The 23,771-nt window shown below is 43.7% G+C and overlaps 1 protein-coding gene and 1 long non-coding RNA gene across 9 annotated transcripts in view; one reads left to right on the top strand and one right to left on the bottom strand.

The window, feature by feature from the left end:
• The window catches only part of LDB2 (LIM domain binding 2), a 324,577-nt gene that overhangs the window by 27,388 nt on the left and 273,418 nt on the right, over window positions 1–23,771 (bottom strand). The window lies entirely within an intron of this gene.
• LOC150020331 (uncharacterized) lies at window positions 11,875–21,792 on the top strand. The gene is made up of 3 exons (XR_016509344.1): window positions 11,875–11,941; window positions 13,758–13,794; window positions 21,648–21,792. It is a non-coding gene; the product is annotated as an uncharacterized LOC150020331 (long non-coding RNA).

Below are 23,771 nucleotides of genomic sequence, written 5' to 3'. Positions count from 1 at the left end.
AGTCAAATTTTTTAATTAAATGTATTCAGAGGGAGTACAAATGAATGCCTTTAAGCAAGAAAGTATTTAATGCTCACAGGTCAGCTGAAGCAAAAATCTCCCTGCCAGAGAATCTTTGAAGTATTGATATTTCTTGCATTAATAATACTCTCAGCCATATTCATAACAATATAATTTACAACAAAATTCATATCGTACAGCATGTGAGGACTCTACATTATTAATTACACCTACAGAGCCTTTGTGTTAAGCACCATGCTTCTAATTTTAGCTTTCGGGGGCGATGATCCTAAACTTGGAGGGTGCAGGAGCCTTGTGGAGCATGACGCCCCATACCAAGTTCATGTCCCACTGGTGATCACTACATAACAGTGGATGCTCTGTTCACGGTGCCTTCAGGGATGACACACGCTTTCAAGTCCAAGCTCAAGTGCCTTTGGCTGCATTCCCAACTTTCATCTGTGGCAAAATATGATTAATAGCCCAGCAGTTCTTATTCTATCTCAGATTCTACCTTGAAACCCATGGGGTAGCATCATACATTTATGTTGATGAGAGGAGTGCCTCTGTCAGGGACTTAGAAGCTTAGCCCCACAATTTCCAACTCTCCTCCTTGGACATTCTGAACTGGCTATGCAGGAATTCTTGTCTCTCAGTCTGGGGAATGCCGGGGTAAGGGAAGCACACGTTCCAGTATGAATGGTTTTGCCGAAGGCCTCTGTTTGTCTTGAGTAAGAAAACAAACATGGCAACATATAGTTGTGCCAATTTGTATTCCTCAGGCAGTCCCAGAGGGCATCCACTTTTGTGAATGTTCACAACCACTATGTATCATCATTTAAAAAATAAGTCTGCCAGTTTGATAGATGAAAAATGATATGGAGTTGTTATTTTTATTTCCAACATGAATTCTGAAGACAGTAGCTCAGCCAATATGCCAACAAGGCGGGCGCAGGACAGGAGAGGTTAGCACGTGCTCAGATGAAGCTTCCGGAAGGGTTCCCCCTCACTGTCCACTCACCCCCACGCTACCTTGCCTCCCTCATGTAGACCGTCCTGTTCACCTTGAGATCACTTGGCTCAGAGTACCCATAACAGGTGACCCTCCACTAGAATCTAGCACTTCATGTTTTCTTGTTCTTTACATTAAATTCAAACAAACAAGAAAACAAAAAGAGTGTCTTTCAAAAATCGACTAGGTTTTAGATGAACCTTAGCCTAGTTTATGGGGATGTTGAAATAAATAAGCATTATTCTTTAACCCAGAGGAGCTCGAAGCTTAGTAAGAAAGTTGGACAAGGAAAAACAATTATAGTTCAGTGTGAAGATGAAAACGTCAATAAGACCCGTAGAGAAGCAATAAAATGTCGTCCATCCTACTCAGCCTGCCCTACAATGCAGAAGAATGTTGAGAGGATGGCAGCGGCCTTCGTGGTCACTTTGTGACCTCAGCCAGTAGAAAGAAGAACCTTCAGCGTGGGGCTGACACCCCAGGGAGGCCTGCATGGTGCCCTGGCCCTTGTCACTGAGGACCTGGGTACTGGTTATGGCGTGATCGGGGAGTATCGGACTTCATACGAGGGAGGGGTGGCAAGAAAGGAAGCCCAGGGGCTACACCATGCATATGACCAATATTCCTGGGATGTATGAATGAGTGTTAGCCAAAAGAATTTAAAAATACCTCAGGTTGAAGAAGTCTGAGATAATACATTGAATGAGCTAAAACTAAGCAAATTTTGTTCTTTGCAGGGCTTTTCAGAGCCATCAGCTGAATTCCCAAGAGGAGGATGAAGGATTTCCCAAACTTATTACTTGGTTAGATCTTTTTTTTTTTGTAAATCAAATGGTCGTTTTTGTAGATCAGTACCAAATAAAGCAGAGCGGCGTGAAAACCCAGTCCCAAGTATGGCAGGGCACACACACAAAGCTGGAAGAGCACCAGGCCAGGAAGGGTGAAATATCGGCCCCTACTTTGTCTCCTGTTCGGGCGCCAGGAGCCATGCAGCTCATACGCGGGATGCGCATGTATTCTGTTTGTGTCGGAGCAGAAGGAACAAGCACCAGCCCTGTCGCCACCCTGGCTGGAGGGGACGGGCTGCCAGAGCTGCCATGGGCAGACGCATCACTCACGCATCAGGGTGGGCGTCTGATGCCTGTGGCTTCCCTAACCGCGTGTGGTTTGTTCCAGCCACATTGCCTTCCTCTGTCACCAGGAGTGTCCACTCTGGCCTGCCGGGCGGCTGCCCAGGGAGCCGTCACCGCTGCCCAGAGCAGCTGGTGCTTCTCCAGGATGCTTTTGGGTCAGGTGACACAAAAACTCTGCCGCCTGGGTGTGAAGAAGGAGCCAGTGGCGGGACGAGCAGGAGTTTGTGTTAACTCAGACTGGTTTGAGTGTCATGAGGACACCTGCTTTCTTTGCAGGACATTGTCCTGGGCAGAGGGAATCCCAGTCCCGCCATCCTCCAGAGTCATGTGACTCGGATGGTTGGAGGAGGAGGCGAGGCTGTTGGAACTTTCCTGAGGGTCTGAGGGGATGGGGAGGTTGACCTTGAGGGAGGAGCAGGTGGGAAATCACACAGGTCTGGCTGTTCATCTTGCCTCCACCCCTATGTATGGACTGTGTGGTCTTAGGCAGGTACCCAGTCTCTCTCTGCTGAGCAGAGCCTCCTTCTCAGGGCTGCTCTGGGAAAGAAATGAGATGCCACCTAGACTATGGCACTGTGTTCCCTGCTGAGCGGCACATAGTAGGTGCTCTGCCATCAGGCCTGATGAAAGTGAATGACTCATTTTAGTTATTTTTATTTTCTGTAATCATACATACACACACACACACACACACACATATATCCTCTGTTTAGAGATTTATTTTAAAAGTTCATATATTTTTTGTTTCTCATATGCATATGCTTGTGTGGCTACGTGTCTTTCCCTGTAGGTCCTTCCTTCCTCATGTAAAAAGACTGTCTTAAGAACTCAGTCCCAAAATGTCAGCTCTGGGGGCAGGGGGTGAGCAACAATGCCAGAAAACTGGGGAAGGGAAAAATACGATTAGGTTTTACTAAGTAACAATTAGTTCCCCTTGGTTTCCTTTCTTTTCAAAGGAAATCAGTAGATTACCTTCGTCGCTTCCTTCTGCATGAAGATGTAGGTATGGATATACTGATCCCTGGGGAGAGATCATTCAGGAAAAGACCATGTGTGTGTGAAACATACTACAAGTGAAAGCACATCTTGGAACCGCAACAGCCTCCCGTTCTTCCCTTCTTTGCTGACAAGACCTTATTCGTTTCTGACTAAGAGCCTGTGACGTGTTGGGCGCTTGGCCTGACAGTGTCTGAGGTCAACACTTGCTGCTCTCTTGCTGTTTTTGTGGGTACAAATAATAACAGTTTCCAAAGAGCTTTCGGGGAGGGCAGTATATATTCCTAATGTCCTTGTAACAATCTGGAATGAAGGACCAAAGAGGCACCCGTTCCTTCTGTTACAGGCACTCAGAGCAAGGTGCTGACTTTACATGCAACGCCCCAGTTCCCATCCTGTCAGTGCCAGAGTGGGACTGGAATCTGGGGCCTCCGCTGTCTGTCCTGGCTGCTACTGGTTCCACTCAGTTGCCCACGGTATAGGACAAGGCAGTCACTTATTACTTACAGCGGTCACCACCAAGGGTTAGACAGCGAGCCACACTGCCCCGAGTGGGAGCTCCCTTTGATTTGTGTCCTGTCACTTTATCTCTTTAGACATCAGGGCTTGGGACCAGGGACATGGTAACCCAGGAGGTGGATGGTAAAAATGGCTCCGAAAGTGTGGACACACGGAGGTGACACTCAGGATCGCTCCTGCCTTTGCAAGTCACACCCAAATCTGGGACTTGTTTGACTTGTGTCCTGGGACTCCTCCCCTTCCCTCTAAGGCAGCAAAAGAGGAAAGTGTCATCACTCTCTGATGGGCCTGGAGCGAACTTGTGAACAAATGCTGTCTGGCCCTCTCCGGGCAGCAGGGAGATGGAGAATAAAGGCTGACTTTGTGAGCCGGGCTGCTGAGTGTTGCGGGTGATCTGTGACGTGAAGAATCCCTGCTCGGAGCCCAGAGGCTTCCAGTCCTGCTGCATGGGCTGGTTTCCTTTTCTAGGCACTGGAAGGAAACCAGAAATGTCTAAACAAACAAACAAACAAAAATCCCAATAGAGAGGATTCAGCCACAGAGGGGCAGCGTCCTCCCGAGGCTTCATTCAATCCGGCCTTTCCCTTCCCACCATTCTGACCCAGTTCATCGATTCTGATGTTTATGTAGCCTGTTTGCTGAGCACCTGCTATGTGCCACATAGAGAGAGCCGTTAGGAGAGGCATTTTTCAAGCCAGCCAGTTCAAATTAGCTGTGTGTCACCTTGAGCAAAAAAAAAAAAAAACCTCTTCAAAGCCTTCGCTTCCTCACATGTGAAATAGCATCTCGTGAGAGGAAGCCAATTAATCGCTCACATTCATTCATTCCTTCCTTCATGCACCAAATATTTACTGAGCACCTACCATGTACCGGGAGTTACTATCAAGCACTCTGCATGTGTTTATGTTTAATCATAGTGACAACTCAGAGGCAGTCCCTTTCGTTATCCTTATGTTACAGATGAAAGAAAGACATGAAGTGACTTGTCCGGGTTCATACAAGCAGTACATGGTTGAGTGAGGGCTGGAATTCATGCCATCTCAGTCCTGAACCTGGTCTGGTGAATAAAGATGAACAAGCCTAAGATCGAGTCCCTGATCTGCAGAAGCTCATAGCCCAGTAGAGGGGACAGGTATGTCACCGATTAAGGGATAATGGAGGCAAATCTTTACAACAGAGACAGGACATAAGAAGGAACCCAGGCTGTCTCAGAGTTGGGGGCAAGAAAACCTTTACATATTGGGGGATTTTGAGTTTAGCCCTGAGGGACACACAGGCATTTTCTTGGTGAAGAAAGGGAGACATCACAAAACAGCAGAATGGGCCTCCCCGCCACTACCATCACGGCATGAGAGCCCACCTTGATGAGATCTTGCCAAACAGGTGGATTGGAAGAAGGGGTTTCGTAGAACACCCTGCGTGTTCACGAGACCTCACACCACTAGACTTTTTTTTATGGGGATACTTAAAAAAAGAAGTCTATGCTATGAAACCTGCAACAGTCACTGAATTGAGGGCAGCCATTGAACAAAATGCACACAAATACCAAACGAACTGTTTCGTGATGTTTGCCATTCCATTGTCAGCAGTGCCTGGACCGGAACAGACATCAGTTTGAGAACAGGCGTTGACAAAACAATTAAATAATGTCTGTAGATTCTATTACATTTTGAAAACAAAATGTATTTTAATAAACACCAACTTTATAATTATTTAAAGTGTGTATACATTTTTGGGACACCCTATATATGAATGATTCAGGAAATGTTAAGTTTTATGAGGAAAACAGAAGATCATGAGGAGACGCGTGTGTATGGGTGATGCTGGCTACTTTTCTATAAAGCATGAGGATTTTAAAACACTTAATATGTTTATTGATTTTAGAAAGAGAAAAAGGGGGAGAAAGAGAGAGAAACATCCATGGCTGCCTCCTATATCTACCCCAACCAGGGATCAACCCTGCAATCCAGGCATGTGCCTAGACCAGGGAATTGAACCCCCAATTTTTTGGTGCATGGAACGTGGTCCCATCAACCAAGCCACCCTGGCGGGGCCCATGCCGGCTATTTTTGTGAGGGGGTCGGGGAGGACTAGTTTGACGGGGTAACTGGAGAAAACGCAGGAAAGGAGCGAACCCCCCGAAGGCCCAGGGGGATAAGAGTCAAGGAAGTGAGAACTGAAAGGCCGAAGGCCTGTGGCGGGGAGCGTGTTGGTGCACGCGAGTTGCCTGGGCAGATGGCGGAGGAGAGTGATGGGGAAGGAAGACCTGAGCGGTGGCCGCAGTCCAGACCATGTAAAGCCCTCTCGGGCCCAGCGAGGACTTAGGATTTTGCTCTGAGATGAGGAAATGTTGGAGAGTGTTGAGCAGAGGTGCTGCAACACTATTCGATTTAAACTTAAAATGATAACTCGGGGTTCTGGGTGGCCACAGGGAGAGAAGTTGGATTGGTGTGGCTGTGGGGGAGGCGGAGAGTCATCAGATTCAAGTCTGCAGATGAATCAGCAGCGTTTCCCGACAGAACGGACGGGGGCCGGGAGACAGAAAGGGAGTCAGAGCAAACGCCCACAGCGGTGGTCCGAGGGCGGGTGGGACGCGCACAAGAAGACAGTGATGTGCCTGTTAGGCCTCCGTGTGAAAGCGCTGAGCAGGCAGTGAGCGAGGTACCTGGGGCTGGGGTTTACAGGAGAGACGGGGGCAGGGAGTAGGAATTGAGGAGCTGTGGGCTCAGAGATCGAATGAGAAGGCATGGGCCCGAAGGGGACCTCCTGGGAGACGGGTGCAAAAAAAGACAAGAAGGAATCTCTGCAGTTCTGGGGCAGGAGGAAGGGCAGTCGGTGTCGGAGGAGGAAAACCAAGAGGCAGAGGTCAAGAGAAAGCGTTCTCAAGAAGAAACATGAGCTGTGTCAAAGAAGAGGATTGCTGATTTTACTTCTCCCTCCTTCCCTTTCTCTCCTTTCCTCCTTCTTGTCTTTTGGCCTTCTTCGTCTGAGACCCTGCAGGCTAGATATTTTCTGGTCCTCTTCATAGACTGAGGACTCCTGGTTTCCTCCTGATACCCACCAATGCATGTGAAGACATCACAGATAAAGAAACAATCACATGTGAGTACCATATGAGTCTCTTACACTCTGTTATTGTATTAATAGCGCTGCTGGTACTTGCCTTCCAACTTTTACCTACGGAGAATTGAAAAGGCACTTCAGGTGACGTTCAGAATCATGTGACAGTGCACATGCTCCTCATAAATGTCTCATTCTAGATGGAGCCGCTTCAATTATATATTTAATTCGGCGGAGAGCTCCCCAAACAAGGGTTATTCTCTATTCACCAGCAAAAGAATTTCTGATACCCTCATGGGGGCAATGATTTGCCAAAAATTCATGCAACTTTTTTTATGTTAATAGAGAAAAACTTGAAGGTTATTAAGTCCCTGCTTCTGACAGCCCCTGCAGTTTCAAATAAGGCAGCTAATGAGAAGAAAAACCGCCCCTACCACCTTATTCCCAAAGTCCCAGCCATCTTTCCGCAAGAATGCTGTGACAAATGATACTCTTCACCTCTCTAACATGCCCCTTCTCCGATTACAGATTTAGATGGATAACACAACCAGAAGAGTTAGGACCCAAAACAGATGATTGCCCCTGGCACCCACCGCATGCAATTTGGGTGAAGTTTTCAAGAGCCAAATGAAATAATTGCAGCACGCTAAGTCTGACTCTGCAAGTGAATTTATAAAAATTAAAAGGTCTGAGAGGTAATGCTCATGGACCCATTTGTCTCATTTTTCCTCATTAAGATTTAATTGAAATGAACTCTGGCAACTGTGAGAAAAGTTACGATCTTATTTGAGACCAGCAGATGAAAGAAGGTAATTTTTTAAGCATCTCAGTTCTGCCTGGGACCACTCTGGGCACTGTGGTTTTCACTATCCGCACAAGTGCAAACATACTAGTGAAATGCAAAACACAAGGAACATCATTCAGTGCTATCAAAAACAGAGCTGAGTGTTGACATTTCAGGAGCATGGATATCTGTGTTTGAAGGCACAATTAAAATGGCCTCTGAACAAACTCTAAAATGTGAATTGGCCCCCTATCATGTAAAACTAATTTAAAGGAAAAGGAAAGTCATAATATTGTCATCTAAAATAATTACCTTCTATAGACAAAACCATTCATTTATCTGCAGTCCAATATATGATATGAGAGAGTGTTCATGTAAAACACACTCTGGTGTGTGCATGGGAGGATGAGGGTGGGCAAGAGAACCAGTGTCCTCATTTGGGTTTTTCTCGGCTGCTAATGTGTGTAATGCCATTTAACAGCGTGCAAAAGAGAGAGAGCATTGGCTCCCAGGGACTCCAGCCCCCGGCTTCTCCCTTTTCCCATCAGCGCTGCCAAACCGGAAAAAAACAAAACAAAACAAAACAAAAATCTGTTCTTGCCAAAGCCATCTAAAACCTCTTCTTCGCTACTAATCCACAGTTGTGTGCCGCGCTTCCCAGGAATATTTGACATTGTGGCCCATGCCACTCTTTTTATACAGAATACACTCTCCTTGGGTTTCAGGGTTTCTTTCTTAACTACCTCTTTGTATTGCTCATGGCTTCTCTTTGGCCTCCTTTCAGGGGTCTTCATTTATCTCCCCAAATGTTGGCTGTCTCCCCAAATGCTGGTCCTCTCCCATTATCCTGTGCCAAGTGTACTTGTCTCCTTGCTCAAGACCTTCCTAGAACAAGCTCCCCTACTGTAGTGGGTTAAATAATGTCACCCCCAAGAGATCTATCTAAGTCCTAACCCCCAGAATCTGTGTATGCAAACTATTTAAACATAGGGTCTTTGTAGATGTAATTAAGTTAAAGATCTGAAGACAATACCACACTGAATTTATGGTGGACCTTAAAACCAATGGAAAATGTTCTCAAAAGAAAAGGGGAGGACACAGAAACACACACGTGGAAAAGAGCCACATAATGAGGGGGGCAGAGGTTAAAGTGATGCTTCCAGAGCAAAGAAACACCTGGGGCCACCAGAAGATGGGAGAGACAAGGAAAGGTTGGCTCTTCCCTAGAAACTTCATAGGGCGCATGGCTCGCTGATTCTTTGATTACAGAGTTTTGGCCTACCAAAATTTGAGAGAATACATTTCTGTTGGTTTAAGCCTTCAAGTTTGGTATAATTTGTTATAGCAGCTTTAGGAAACTAATACAGTGAATCCATAACGAGACCTTCATGGCCATCCTTCACTTAATGACTCTCAACTCCTTAATCCTAGCCCAGACCGCTCTGCTGAATTTCAGAGGCTCTGAAACTCAGCACCTGTCTGGGATGTTTTATAGACACGTCCCCCTGAAGACACATCTCCATCACAGGGCTCCTGCCTGCTCTTTGTTGATTCTGCTGCTGGAACTGGAGACTTGGCACCCACATCATTATTCTACGACTAACTATACAACCAAACTGCACCTATTTATAGAGGCAGCAGCAAGGGGCAAGAGCTAATGTCATGGACTCTGGAGCCTCCATGCTTGGGCCTGAATCCTTGTTTGGGCCTTCGGCCAAGTTTTCTGTCCTGTTGCCTCAGTTCCTCACTTGTCACACAGGATAATAATAGTACGAACTCCCAAGGGGTGCTATAAGGATTAAACTAACTGCAATGTGTAAAGTGCTTAGAACACGGCCCAGGGCACAGGGAGGACTATTTGTTTATTTTTAAATAAATAAAATTGGAAAAACATCTGGAGCCTTTCTGGTTTTGGACCAAGGCTTCATCCTCATCCAGGGGAGAAAACAGAGGCCTTGACCAGATGGCTCTGAAGAGCCTCTCTGTGGCCATCTGCTTCTTGTGCCAGAAGTCCACATGCCATAGCTGACCGTCTGATGGGGAGTTAGCCTGCCTTCCTCCAGGCGGTTCAGTAATAAGGCTCGCCCAAGTCTTCTAGCCCCACATCCATTTCCCTCACCCAGCATGCTCTTCCTTTTCCGATCTCTCTCTTCGACAGCCAGCTCTTTGAAAGCAGGAATTGTGTTTTTTCCTATCGGGACCCCAAACACTTGGAGCATTGCCTGCCCATAATGGAGACGCAGGGAATTTTTGTGAAATGAACAATCGTTTGTTTAACAGCTTCAGCATTCCTCCGGGGGATGAATGTCAGGTAGGCTTGAAAAAGGATCTTGGCTACCAAAGTGTAGCCCTAGTATCATCCATATTAACGATTAGCTGAAAGCTGTTGGGGAAATGTGAGAGTCACCCGCTATTTAGGTTCCTACAAAGCACAACACCCTGCAGTCTCCTGGTTGATTACATGGAGAGTGTACTTCACAGGAAACAGTGCAAAGCATGCCAGTGGCAGTGATGTGATACTGTGAAGATTTAGGGGCAAGGAATAGGAGTTCTAGAAGATTAAGAGCGTATAGCAAACCCCAAAGACCAGTGCCTGGAAGCATAAATAGACAGAAGCACGGCATCCTTGGTGATTGGGAGGTACCAGAGTCTTGAGACCTTTCTGGGTCCTAGAACCACCTTCATGCAGTTGTCATCCAGAACTGATGCAGGAATTAATATACACCACTCTCCTGTTAGACCTTTTTCTACATATCATGAAGCTAACGACAAAACAATTTCTAAGAGCATCTTGCAACCTCAGTGTCTTTTCAAAGTTTTTTTTCTAGTTTTGTCTAAATGCCCAGGGCACAGCTTTTTGGGAGCTCAGTGATTTAGTGTTAATGACAGATCAATGGCAAAGGCAAAGCAGGGGTCTCCCCCAAGAGAGGACTTTTAACGCTATTGGGTGTCTGCTCCTAACAAGACCGCCTCCACTGATCCTTTGGGCAATTTTGTGAGCAGTGAGTGTGGAAACAGAAAGGGACTCCCCTCTTTCTCTTAAACATCACATACAGTCTATGAGGGAATACTGTAGATTTATCCTTTAAACTAGAACTGGAGGATCATCTCCAATGCTGTCACTCTGGTCAAGCCCCATCATCTTTTGTCTGGATTTTTGCAACAGCGTCCTGACTGGTCTTCCTGTTTCCACCCTTGTCTACCTTCTGCCCATTCTCAAGCCACAGCTGGTCTTCCTGCTCAAACTAAGGCAGACCATGGCACTCCTCTGCTGAAGTCCTTCAAGGTCACCCGGAGTAAGAAGCCCAAATTCTCTCAGTGGCTGACTGTGTCCTTTATGACATCCCCAAGAAAGGATTAGAAAAGTTACTCCCCATTGGCCTTCATACCACTAGGCTCAGATCTGAAAGTAGGAACATGGCAGACTTTCATAGATATAGCAGTCTCTCTCCAAAAGAACCACAAAATATTTTGCTGACAGGCAGCAAAAAATTAACGGCAGAAGGGGTGAAGCCAACTGAAAATTCAGATGATGCCTAAGTCAAACCTGATATCTGGGTGAGTCATCTTGTATGAATCATACTTTTTGCCCTTTTCAGAACTTATCCAATCTGCATCCACAGGACTTTGCTACCAATTGAGACTTTGGGATTTCTTAAACAATGTGGTGTCCTTGGGTGTGTACTGGTGTTAGAGCCAAAGGTCTAGGCTCAGTTTCTTCCTTCGTCATTTACCTAATCAAGTTTGCGATGAACTCTCTAGACCTGTTCTCCTCATGTATCAGACGGGATAATAATAGTTACTTCAGGGGATCATATTCATTCAATCTTATTTATCTTGAATTCTGCTGAAATACCACTTTCTGCAGGAAGTCTGCTTAGGCCACTGATAGAATCAATTCCCCCACCTTCTGCAATTTCCTTCTCTACTCATAATAAATTATCAGCATGTTAATCACCTCTTCTGATTTGTTTTGCATGTCTGCCTTCTCCTCAAGTCCATGAGTTCCTGGGTAGCAACGAGTATGCTTATTCATCTTGGCATTCTCAGCCAAATTGGTAATGTTTGTTGAATGAATGAGGGAATAAGCTTTGGCTGCTACCCTCTAATTAAAACCAGCTCATCCTTAAAACTTGATCCAAGCATCACCTTCTCAGGGAACCCTTCTGAGGTCTTTCTGAGACTGGTAAGTTTCCTTTATTATATTCATTTATAAAATTATATTTTCTCTCCAAGGTAGAATTTTTAGCTAGATAGAAATTATACACACATTGGTGTGTGATTATTTGGTAAATGCCTCTCAACTCATAAGCATATAAGAACAGCAATGTAACTGTTTCTGCTCATCTTTATATTTCAGGACCTACTGCTGTGCCTGGCACATTGTAGGCATCCTATAAACATTTGGGACAAGAATGAATGAATACCTGGCACACAGTAAGTATTCAGTACATCTTGGTTATAATACATTGCTAAGCTTGGTAAGAGAAAACAACAAATCTTTATTTTTATAATCCCCAGGCTTTGGAAGACAGTGGGCACTCAATGAATAGATTTTTTTTTTTTGTATTATCAAAACCTAATGACTCTTCCTTTGACCTCATCCAATAATCAGCATTTTTAAGTATGTCAAAAGTATTTTTCTCCATCATGGAAGCATGGACAATAAAAACTGTGTATTCACATAGTCATTGCCACAGTTAGAAATGGCTTAAAGCCTCTGGAAAATTAATAAGGAAATAATGGTTTTTAGAGGGGTGAAAGGCTTCTAATAACAGAAAGCCTAAGTGAACATATGTAGTTAAAAGTTGAATCAACTATATGTAAATGTAGTTATAGAAAACATGGTTATAACTTCTATTTAAATGAAGTTATAGTAAAACTTAATACAGTTAGCTTAAGAAACATTTTTAAGAAGGAAGAAATAACATAAAACATAAATTAGATTCAAATTTGGGCTAAGGCAGATTTTAGTGTTTTCTGGGAATCTCTATGTACAGGAAGCCTAAGTTAATCTTTATTGAACAGATTTTTTAAAAGTAACTATGTGCTAATATTATCATATCAAGAGATTATTCCAGAGAGTCATATTAAAACTATGTAAACACTTCCCTTCCATTAAGAATCTGTAGAATTTTCATAAGCAGACAAATCTCCCTCAGGATGCCAGGCATTGGCTTGTATATGTGCCCTGAACATCAGAACATTTTTGTATTAAAACCCTATATGTCATGTTTCAAGAGGCTCTCTGGGTACTTGTTCCAAATTATGAAACACAGTGTTATTAAAACCATTTAAAAGCAGCCTCTCAGAGATTCTAAAATAGCACAACAGAAAGACTAGAAGGCAGGCACAACATCACTTTAGGTCTGACCTTGGACACCAAATGTCTCCTGAAGGAGAGACACCCACAGAATCTCTGAGGTCCCCAAATCAGAGCTGCTCTTTTGGAGAATCTCCAGATTGTTCCTCTTAGAATCCACACACACTCTGACGAGGAAACCCAATGGGTAGCAAAATAGATCATACACCCTTGCAGTGAGTGCTCTGGCTGGACCCTGGACTCTCTTCTCCTCCCTCCTTCTCTTTCTTGGGCTTCATCCTTAATCATGATCCTCGAGGTTTCATTTGCCAGATAATCAGAAGAGGGAACCCTGTGCACTGTTGGTGGAGATGTAAATTTTAACAGTCACAATGGAAAACAGTACGGAGGTTCCTCAAAAAATTAAAAATAGATAGGACCCAGCAATCTCACTTCTGGGAATATATCACTAGGAAACAAAACACTATGTGGCAGAAATATCTGCACTCCTGTGCTCTTGCCAACATTATTTACAATAGCCAAGACATGGAGACAACCTAAGCATCCATAGACAGATAAATGGAGAAAATGAATTAATATCCCTATATATATGTATAATCAGCCATAAAAAGAGAAAATTCTGCCATTTGCAACAAAATGAATGGACCTCAAGGGCATTGTGCTAAATGAAATAAGTCAGACAGGAAAATACCAATACTGTGTGACCTCACTTGTCTGTGAAATCTCAAAACAAAACAAAAAACAGCACACCAAACTCAGAGAAAAAGAGATCAGATTTACAGTGACTAGAGGAGCAGGATGGGCAGTGGGGAATTAAGTGAAGGTGATCAAAAGGTACAAACTTCCAGATATAAGATAAATAAGTACCAGGGATATAATGTCCCACATGATGACTATAAGAATAAAATATATTTTTTCTTTATTTTGTAGCTGTACGAGATGATGGATGTTAACTGAATGTATTGAGGTAATCATTCCATTATATATGTAACTGAAAGCATTATGCTGTACATCTTAAACTTATTTCGTGTGGTATGTCAACTACAGTTCAATGAAACTTACAAGAAAAATGTTGAAGACATTGTCATTTAAATATACCAATTACCCACTATGAATAAAGAGAATTTATCAGGAAGCTCCTTTCTAAAATGAACAAACAAACAAACAAACCAATCGAGGCCTAGATGGTTTCAAGAGGACTTAATAAAGGTAATTTCATAGGGGAATTCTAAAAAAAAAAAAAAATCATTTAAAAGGCAAATAACTTTAGTACCATTCAACTTATTCTAATGAAAGAAAACAAAAGAAAGAGAAATATTTCCAAAATGTTCACGAGCCCAGGACACCAATAAGACTCAATGTTGACAAAGACATCATAAAGAGAATTTTAGCTGAATTTTCCCTTTGCATACTGATACAAAAATTATAAATAAATATGATCCAATGGAGGAAACCTACTGAACAAGTGGGATTTGTCAAGAAATGAAGTGATGCTTAATTATCAAGAAATTGAAGATGAAACTTTGCCAGTGTTTGTATGCAAGGAATTAGCCAGGGTTTGATCTCGGGCCCACCACTTACTGGTTGTCTGATCTTGTTCAAGTTACTTAACCTCTGGTGAATTTGAGTTTTCTTAAGTTTAGACTGAAAATACTAATAACAGTGAGTTCTAGCTTGAGAAAAGATGAAAGGAGCTGATACATGTAAAGAACTTAGACTATTTCCGTGACCATCAATTGTACTAAATAAATACTAACTATTCTTATTGTTAGCCCTGGCTGGTTTGGCTCAGTGGATTGAGCGTCGGCCTGCGAGCTAAGTGTCGCTGGTTCGATGATCTTCCAGTCAGGGCACATCAGAGAAGGAAAACTCTGACTCCAAAAAACCTCCACTGCCTTGCGGCATACCTCTTCAGGGGAAAGGCTAGGGGAGTAAACCCCAACAGAAAATCCGGAGCCGGAGTCCCTAAGGCGGTTTGACGTTGTAGTCAACACCGGCAACTCCTGCGGCGCACCTGAAGCCAAGCTGTATTGACTCCGTCTTTCCCTTGGACCCTTCAGCTGCGAAGAGAGGGGGGGTCTGCTGCATGGGCAACAGCAGACCCTCCATATCACCCTGCCCAGGCTCTGTAGCTTCAGCTTCACTGGAGAGGACACTCCAGCGTCATCGCAAGATGTCGATTCAACACGGGAGGAGACAGATACCGTGTCACTCCTGAGTCGGACTGCACAGCCATTCTCGGCGGTGCAGATAGACTCTTAAGAAGCTACACCATCGACTCTCGAGACGGACGGCTGCCGCCGCCGCCGACGATTCTTATTGTTATGCTTAATCATAATATTAAAAAGCAAACAATAATATCATCTTCTTGGACACTGGAAATACATTGGATAGAATTCAATATCCATTTTAAATTCTAAATAGCTCTTAATAAAGTAAGAATAGATTGATATTACCTTAACATGAGAATAATCATAAGCCATCATCTTGCTTAATGACAAATCTAGAAGTATTCACATTAAAGTCTGACATGAGATAAGGATGTTAATTATCCTCACTATCATTTAATACTCTTCTGATGATACTAGCCAATATAATTAGACAAAAGAAAAAAATGTAAAATTGGAAAGGATTGGTAAAATCATCATTATTTACAAGTGATAAAACTTAGCTGGAATACCTAGGAAAATAAACTAAAAAAAGAAAGCTATTGTATATATTAAGGAGAGTCTTTAAGGTGCCTGGGAATAAAATTGATATACAGAAATCAATAACTTTAATAAGTACAAACAAAAGCAATTAAACTATTAAATGGAAGAAAAGACCTTATTTATGATTATGAACAAAAATAGTTTATCTCAGTGTAAAGTGATCAATAAATGGAAAATATATACATATCTATGTATGAAAGCCGCACACACACAATATGATACATACATACATACATACTTACATAGAAAAACCTTCAAAATATTACCAAAGGGCACAAAAAGAAACTCAGTATTGGAGAGGCAATCCAAAATTTTGGATAGAGAGACAAAGTGTTATCATGATAGCAATCCCCCAAATGCAAATTTGTAAATATGAAGGAATTCCAATGGGATACCAATAAATCTATTTTTAAGTTAGATAATCTAATTTTAAAGTTTAGATGAAAAAATAAACAAGATTTTGGAAACCCAGAAAGAAGAATAAGGATACAATACCAATTCTTCCAGATATTCCAGTATATTATAAAGCAATAGTAATTTTTAAAGTGTTGTATTAAATAAAGAATATGAAGACAAATTAACAGAATAAGAATTGGAGTCCAGAAGCAGACTCAAATACTGAAGGCAATTTATAGAATATGCTAAAGCAGTGTTTCAAATAAGTGAGAAGAATATGTATTAATTAATAAATGGCATTTGAACAACTGGGTAATTAACTATGTTCATCACACTTTATACACCCAAATTCCATGTGGGTCAATTATTTAAATATTTAACAATTCCTCAAAATTTAAAAGTGGTATTAAAAACATAGAATAATACATTTTTATTATCATTAGCTCAAAAAGGACTAATATTAAGTATGAAACATAAAATAGAAGAAAGAAAGGAAATACTGCTTCATTTAACACTCGCAAAACCAAAAACAAAATATATTTATGGATAAAGCAAACTGATAGTTAAAAAGATAAACTACAAACTTGAAATTTCAATGACATCACAATAAAGTATTTGCTTCTTTAAAATATAAAGCCTTACATATGTATAAGAACAACAATCCAGTAGAAAAGTGATTAAATTATATAAACAAATAATTCACAAGACAGGAAATACAAATGTCTTTTAAGTATATGAGAAGATAATAAATCTGTCTTGTAATAAGAAAAATGCATATTACAATAAAAATCAGATACCATATTTCACCTATAATGCCGGAAAATAGAAAAATTTGATAACCTTCAGTTGTTGAAAAGTATGGAAAATAGTCCATTTATATGTTGCTTTGGAAACTGGAACTTGGTACAACCTCTACGTTGAATAGCCTGAGAATATCCACCTAAACTACAATGTACATGCCTTTTGACTTGAATATTTTATTTCCAGGATTTTCTCCTACAAATATAGTTTTTTCTCCTGTGCAAAATCAAATGTGAAAAGATATTTGCACATATCGTTAATAGTAGAAAAAGATTAGAAGCAATCAATGAATCATGGGTAAAATGTTACGGAATGCTGCTAAAGCAAAGTTCTGTGACAGTCTGGCACCCTGAATTGGAATGGGGTCATTTCATCCCTACCTCATTTCACAAAGCTTGAGATACAGGCAAGAAGAGAAGAAGGTGAAATTCGCTGACTTCTTGGGGAGACTTCCAATCTTACGCTATGTTAGCAAAGAAAAATTTTAACATCATAGGCAGCATGTGTGAGATTCTCATGAACCCAGAAATATTTAGTACCAATTAGGGAATTTTCTTGTTAGAGACCAGAGTAGACCCAGGCATACAGTAGGTGTTCAGTAAACTTACAGACTGAATGGAGCCAGAGGAGACCCAGGTACATAGTAGGTGCTCAGTAAGTGTTTGTGGATTGAATGGATCTGAATGAGCCCTACGAATGTCATACCAAGACAAATGAAAGCTAGAACCCCCTTATACTACTAACAGGTAGGGAACCTGGAGTCCAGCCCCCATCCAGCTGTACAACCTCTTGTTTTCAGTTTCCTCATTTCTAACACGGGACACCTATGGAATAAAGTTAATGTCATTCCTCAACTGCCCTTACAGACAAGACTGTTTATGAATTGCAAAGAACATCAAACCCTTAGACAAAAATATTACAGGCATTGAGTCTATGAGGTCAAGGACGGCTAACGGCATTCATACAAGTGCACTCAAGCATTCCGAGGCAACACATAAGTTTGGATTTTGTAAATGGTTTGCTCTTTAAAACTTCCAGCTTTTCAAGGAGCACATCTCAGGTTGAGTAGACTTAAAATTATGGACTATTTTCACTGCATACAAGGAAAAAGGTACAACATTCTGGCTTTCAAAACATTTAGACTGCAGAGACAGGCACGAGAGGCAGGGAACTAAAAGGGTAAACTAGGATTATGCCAGAGGATTCAAGTGATGAAAATGCCCCAAAGAAAATAAGCACGTAAGGAGGTGTGACAGAAATGACCGCGATGGCCAGGTCACTTTACATAGGCTGACCAGGAAAGACCTCTTGCAGAGGAGATGTGTTTTGAGACCTGAATAGTAGTGACCAGCCATGCAAGCATCTGGCCAGAGTATTCCAGGTAATGGGGATGCTGTGATGATGATGGTGGTGGTCGTGGAGGTGATGATGCCAGAGTAGCAAATATGTATTTACTATATGCCAAGCTTTATTCTAAGCACTTCACTAGTCTCATGTCATTTAACCCTCTCAATAATTCCTTGAGGTGAGGGACTATTATCCCCATTTTATTGATGAGAAGATTGGGACCCTGAAACGACAGACAATGGCCCAAGGTTCTATAGCTAGATTAGGGGTCTGGTGAGCACGGACAGAGGCCTTGCCATGGGGAGGACCTTGGCCTGTCGGAAGTGGCGAATTTAGGCCAGGAGACCGGAGACTGCAATGACGTGAAGCTGAGAGGTCAGCTTCCACAGGCCTTGCAGGGATTTCACCAGATGGGTTTAAGCAGGTGCTTTTAAGGTCCACCTCGAAGGAATAGGACGTGATCCATGTTTTTAAAATATAAGTTTAGGGACTAGGAACAGTGGTCTGGAGATTAAAATTCTGGAAGGGAGTGACAGCCTGCAGGCCTGGAATTCTGGAAAAGTCTAAGGTAAACAGCGATGTGAGACATGGCGGGATGTGTCCAGTCAGGGATTTGATCCCACTGTCCTTGAGGGTTCAGCGTTCTCCATCCATCACGTCTGTTGACAGTTACCCATTGACAATTTGGCCAAATAGCTTCATCATGTCAGTGGAAATGACTAACCTCATCTGGGTCTCCAACTCAGCTCTTGATAGGAGGTGACATTTCTGCAGCATGATGAGGTGGTGATGGCCTTAGGCCAACATGGGATCTAGTCCCAGCCTGGCAGTTTGCCCCTGAATGATGTTAGATGACACCCAGCACCTTTACGAGCCTCAGTTTCTTCTTCTATAAAACGAGGTCATTCACATCTCCCTCCCTAACTCGTGAGGATGAAATAAAACCAAGTTTTGCGTCTCGACTCTAGGAGGCACTCAACAAATACCAGTGCCTGCTCTTTGGGAGCTATCTGGTGAGCGGTTTAAATTTTACTTGTTTTCTCTTAATTATGGTGCACGTTCATCGTCATTCCAAGCTCATTCTGCAGGCTGAGACCAGGGACTTGAACCTTATCTCCCTTCCCTCCTTTCGGATATTTGTTCGTTATTTACTGACTATATTCCCTGGACTCAGCTCGGAGCAGATGATGAGGCCGTACAACCTACTCTCAGTCACTGTCCCTAAGGAATTTGAGTTTGGTCTGCGCAACAAGATGGCGCCGGTGCACAGCTAGAGAGCAGTCAGATACCAGGACACAGAGAAAGCTCTGGAACCTCATAATCAGGCAGTGATACCAACTGGCCCCTTTTCCTATTTCAGGATACTTCCCTGCCTATGATCTAAAACTAGATTAAGTTAAATGCAAACCTTCCCTTTTTTTTATGCCATTCTAGACAATTAGAAAGACTATTTCTCATGGGCATGGACTACAGTGTGGTGACTGCTGGGGGGTCGGGAGGTTAAGGGGACTAAATGGTAATGAAAAAAAAAAACTACAATAAAGATTAAACAAACCAAAAAAAAGGTTCTTCCTCAGGAGGATGAACTCCAGGCTCCATCTTGTACTTAGCTTTGCAATCCCTCAGCTTTTTGTCCACTTGGACTGCCAATTTCCCACCATACCACCTCCCTCAAATTTCAGTATCTTGTTAAGTAACAATTTCTTTCTCTTTCTCTACTGTCTGAGATTGGGAAATTACTTTCTTTAATCCTGGCCCAATTTGTAGTTTTAAGGTTAAGAATTTTAGAAGCCTCTCTGGCTGTGAAATTGTTTTCAGTTAGAATTGCTCTGTTAAAACATTGTTTTTGTTTGTTTGTATGTATATGTGTATGTATTTTCTTTTAATGTCCCGATAGCCATTCCCTCTGGCTCGACTTTCAGAAACCATTGTTTTCTAGACACTGGCATGTCTGTCTGTTAGGGTTATGTCACTTCTTTAAGCGCTTTTTGCTTTATTTAATTCCCTTATTGCGTCGTCATATGTACGACCTTTCCATCTCCAAATGCAATTAAAAGTCCCCTTCGGGTGTTCCAAGGCTTAATCATTCTGCACGTGGAGTGTTCCCCTGGCTCAGAAGGCCTTTCCGGCCTCCTGTGAGATAGAGCCTCTCTTTGAGGAGGCGGAGAAGGGGCTGAAAAGTCAGAAGGAGGCATCACAGCTTCGTCCTGGAGGCCTGTCCGCTACTCTGAAAGCACCAGCTCTCCCGCGTGAGGCTGCACCCTGCAGCCTGTTCTCACCCATAGTGGAGCGTGGAGCTGAAATGGGGAACAAGCCAGACCAGAGCTCAGGAAGGCACAGCTGCCCTGGACTAGCTCTGTGACCCAAGGCAGTGACAAGTCTTTATCTGTCAAATGGGGATAATAACACCTACCTCATTCTTTTATTGAGAACATATAGACTTTCTTCAATACCTAATGGTAATATGATGATCATTGTGATCCTCCGTGGTCCTTGGATATACCAGAGCTTACCACGGAGTCAGATTCATGTCACAGTGCCCTGGCCAGTGTTCACTGTCCTTCTCAGGCTTCATATTTAGGAAGAAAAGGGGTCGCACTGCTATCCCTTCTCATGCAGAAGACCAAGGAAAATATCCTGGCTGGCCATCAAACCTTATGAAAATATAAAACAAAAACACCTTGGCAGGATTCCAACCACTGCCTCCAGCCACGCTCCTTCTCCTAGAGGCCCCTCTGAGTACTACTGTTGGGGGGTCACTTTCCGAAGCTCATCCCCCAGTTCTTCAAGGCACTGGACAATACTCCTTTGCAGTCAGTGAGAGCTACAAGCGGGGACCAATGTTCTTTAAAGTATAACAACAGCAACGACAAGACTCCTTCTTCACTTGGGAAATTAAAGGTACAGGATCAAAAAACATTACAGGGGACCTAAATGCTTTCAAGCCCAAGAGAGGACGCTGCTCATTTGGAGAGTTAGACTTGTTTAACAACAGAAACGACAACAGAAAAGCTTATAGATAGTATTGAAAATGCCCAGTGATAACGATTCTACATTTGTAACAACCTTAATATTGGGAAAGGTGCCAAATATATGCACACGTCCCAGATTCCTTCCTGTTACCCTCCTTGGCACATATCGTTAGTCACTGACTTCTTTTTTCTCTGATCCATCATATGCCTTCCGAATCCCAGTGACAACTTCAAGGCCATGACCAATGTATAGGGGATGATAAATGAGAGACCGACTGGGCTTCCTGGTGTCATAATTTAAGCGTGCTCTTCATATGCACTATCATCGTAACCTTCACCTATGACACACTTACCCGGATTCACAATGGGCATAATCATTCTCACGTGAAAACGCTTGGGTGCCAAGTAATTAAGGCAATTGATCGATATTACATGAGAAGTTGCCAAAGGGAGAGTTGAACCCTGATTTGCTCTTAGCCCAGGAGGGGACCAGTGTTCTGTGTGCTCCTCCTGTGTGCCGGGCTCTTATGTTTCCCACTCCTCTAACCTTACAAATGGTGCCAGCTTGTGTAATTATTCTTTCCCATTTTCAGGTAAAGGAAGGGGGCTTCAGAGAAAAGAAACAACTTGCTCAAGGTAGTGAGAGGGTTTGAACTTGAACCCACATTTCCCTGAATCCACAGCATGTTCTTGGCCTTCACACACGGTCCCACAGCTCAGCCTTCTGCTTGCAGAGAATAGCACCTGCGGCAGGCCACGGCAAAGGCGTTTCGAGGAACGGTATTAATGACAGCAGCAACCTGAACGTTATTATTTCAGTGCTTGACATTTAGAGAAAAGATTAAATAAACACTGTCACAGCACCACACGGGACTATTTTGCAGCTATTATAAATGGTTAATAGGATGCCTAGGTAGAAGCATGCAAAAGTGTTTACCAAATAACATTAAGAAAACGCATGTATGCTGATTACATTTATGCAGATACTACGCATATGCATGAATAAAGAGTAAGTGAGAACACAAAGAAGATGTCTTGTGGCTGGAATACAGGATAGGATGTCTTAGAGTCATGTTAAACATAATGCATAAAAGTTTATATGTCCTAGCATCAAGAAAACCTGGCAAAGAAAACAGACAAAGGGGGCAAGGCTGGGGAGCGGCAGAGATGGATGGGAGAGGGCCTTGAGTGCCGAGGAAAGGAGGCATGGCGAAGTGGAGCAACCCACCCAGGGCCCCGGGACCTGGAAAGAGCCTAATGCAAGTCGTCCGATGGGACCAATGGGGCGCTGTCATGGGTAACAGGAAAGTGGGAAAATTCTAGGCATGAGTCTCCAGCTGAGGCTGGACAGTGTGAGCTGGAAACAGACCTATTTGTAACGACATCTTCAGCTCCTTGGGAAAGGGAAGATGCCCTACCCGTCTTTGCAAATCCCCTCCTTCTGTGTGCGGCACACAGGCGACGCCACCGAAGTATCCCTCGGTTAGATGACGGACTTAAAATTTAAAAACACAGGGAGACTACCCTGAATCCCTCCACGGCCACTTACCAGGTCTGTGACCTTGGGTAGTTACTTCTCTGGGTAAAAAGGGTCTCTGCCTTGCAAAAGAGGACTTAAAAAAAGCCCCTACCTCGTGAGGCTGTTGTGAGTATTTAATAAAGATGCTCTGCAAAGGACCTCGCTGCGGTATCTGGCACGTAGTGCTCAATAAATGTCAGCTGTTATGTTATTTCGGTACCCGGGACAGATCTCTCTCCCAGCACGTATTTGTTTTTCTTTCTCACCTAACTGGGCTGTGCTCTCCTTTGGGGTGGTGGAGACCTGGCCCAGGAAAGGTGTTCAATGAATGCTTGTGGGATGAACAATAAAGAGACGAGCGAAGTGGCCAGGTCTCGTTGATTCGGACACCCCCGCACCTGTCCAGCTGCACCTGCTTCGCTGTGGCTGCCGGGCTGGGTTGGTCTCTTTATGAGATGCCAGGGAGACAGCAAGACTCGCTGTTTCCAAAAACTGTGGCTCAGGACACATTCCTGATTCCAGCTTAGCTCCTGCACCCCTTTCTCGGCCTCTAGTCTCCTCACCAGAACGCACGGACGGAGGGACGCCACGCTCCCCATGTTAGGAAACAGCCTCCCTCCCCGGGAGGCAGTGGGCGCAGTTTGCGAAATGCACCACCCACTTTCTGGACACGCCAGCAGCCTCCGGGGAGTGACTTCCTCGGTCCGCAGGCCTGTTCTCGGCCCCGGTCTGGACAACTACCACAAGGACACTCAATCAGCAAGCTCGGTCTCCCGGGGGTCACAGGGGCGGCCTCCCGATGAAGTGTGACTGCGCCTCATCCGAGGGCCATCCCCGCTCAGCAACCGCCAGCTGCAGCTCCCCTGGGACCAGCCAGCCAGCCACCAGTTAGCACTGCCTGGTGATGCCGGGCGGTGACAGGAAGCACTGGCAGCAATTGGACGACTCAAACCCAACGACAACTCAAATCCAATGACAACTCAAACCTAATGACAACAGCTGTTCTGTTGCCACCAGAGTCCCCCTCTCCAAAGTGCTGCTGGGCAAGCCTTGGGGTGCAGTGCCCCGGCTGGGCCACTGTGCTTCTCCTGCTCCTTCCTCCAGTGACCAGAGACATCTACATCAGCTCTGCGTGTGCCCTGGCTGCAGGCTTCCTGACAACGGCCCGGAGCTCATGGGAATAAGTGGACGCGTTTGG

This window comes from Furipterus horrens, unplaced genomic scaffold (assembly GCF_987537825.1).
Source record: "Furipterus horrens unplaced genomic scaffold, mFurHor1.1.pri manual_scaffold_2, whole genome shotgun sequence".
NCBI classification, from domain to species: Eukaryota; Metazoa; Chordata; class Mammalia; order Chiroptera; family Furipteridae; genus Furipterus; species Furipterus horrens.
The sequence above is the reverse complement of the archived record's forward strand: the minus strand, read 5'-3'. Positions and strand labels throughout refer to the sequence as shown.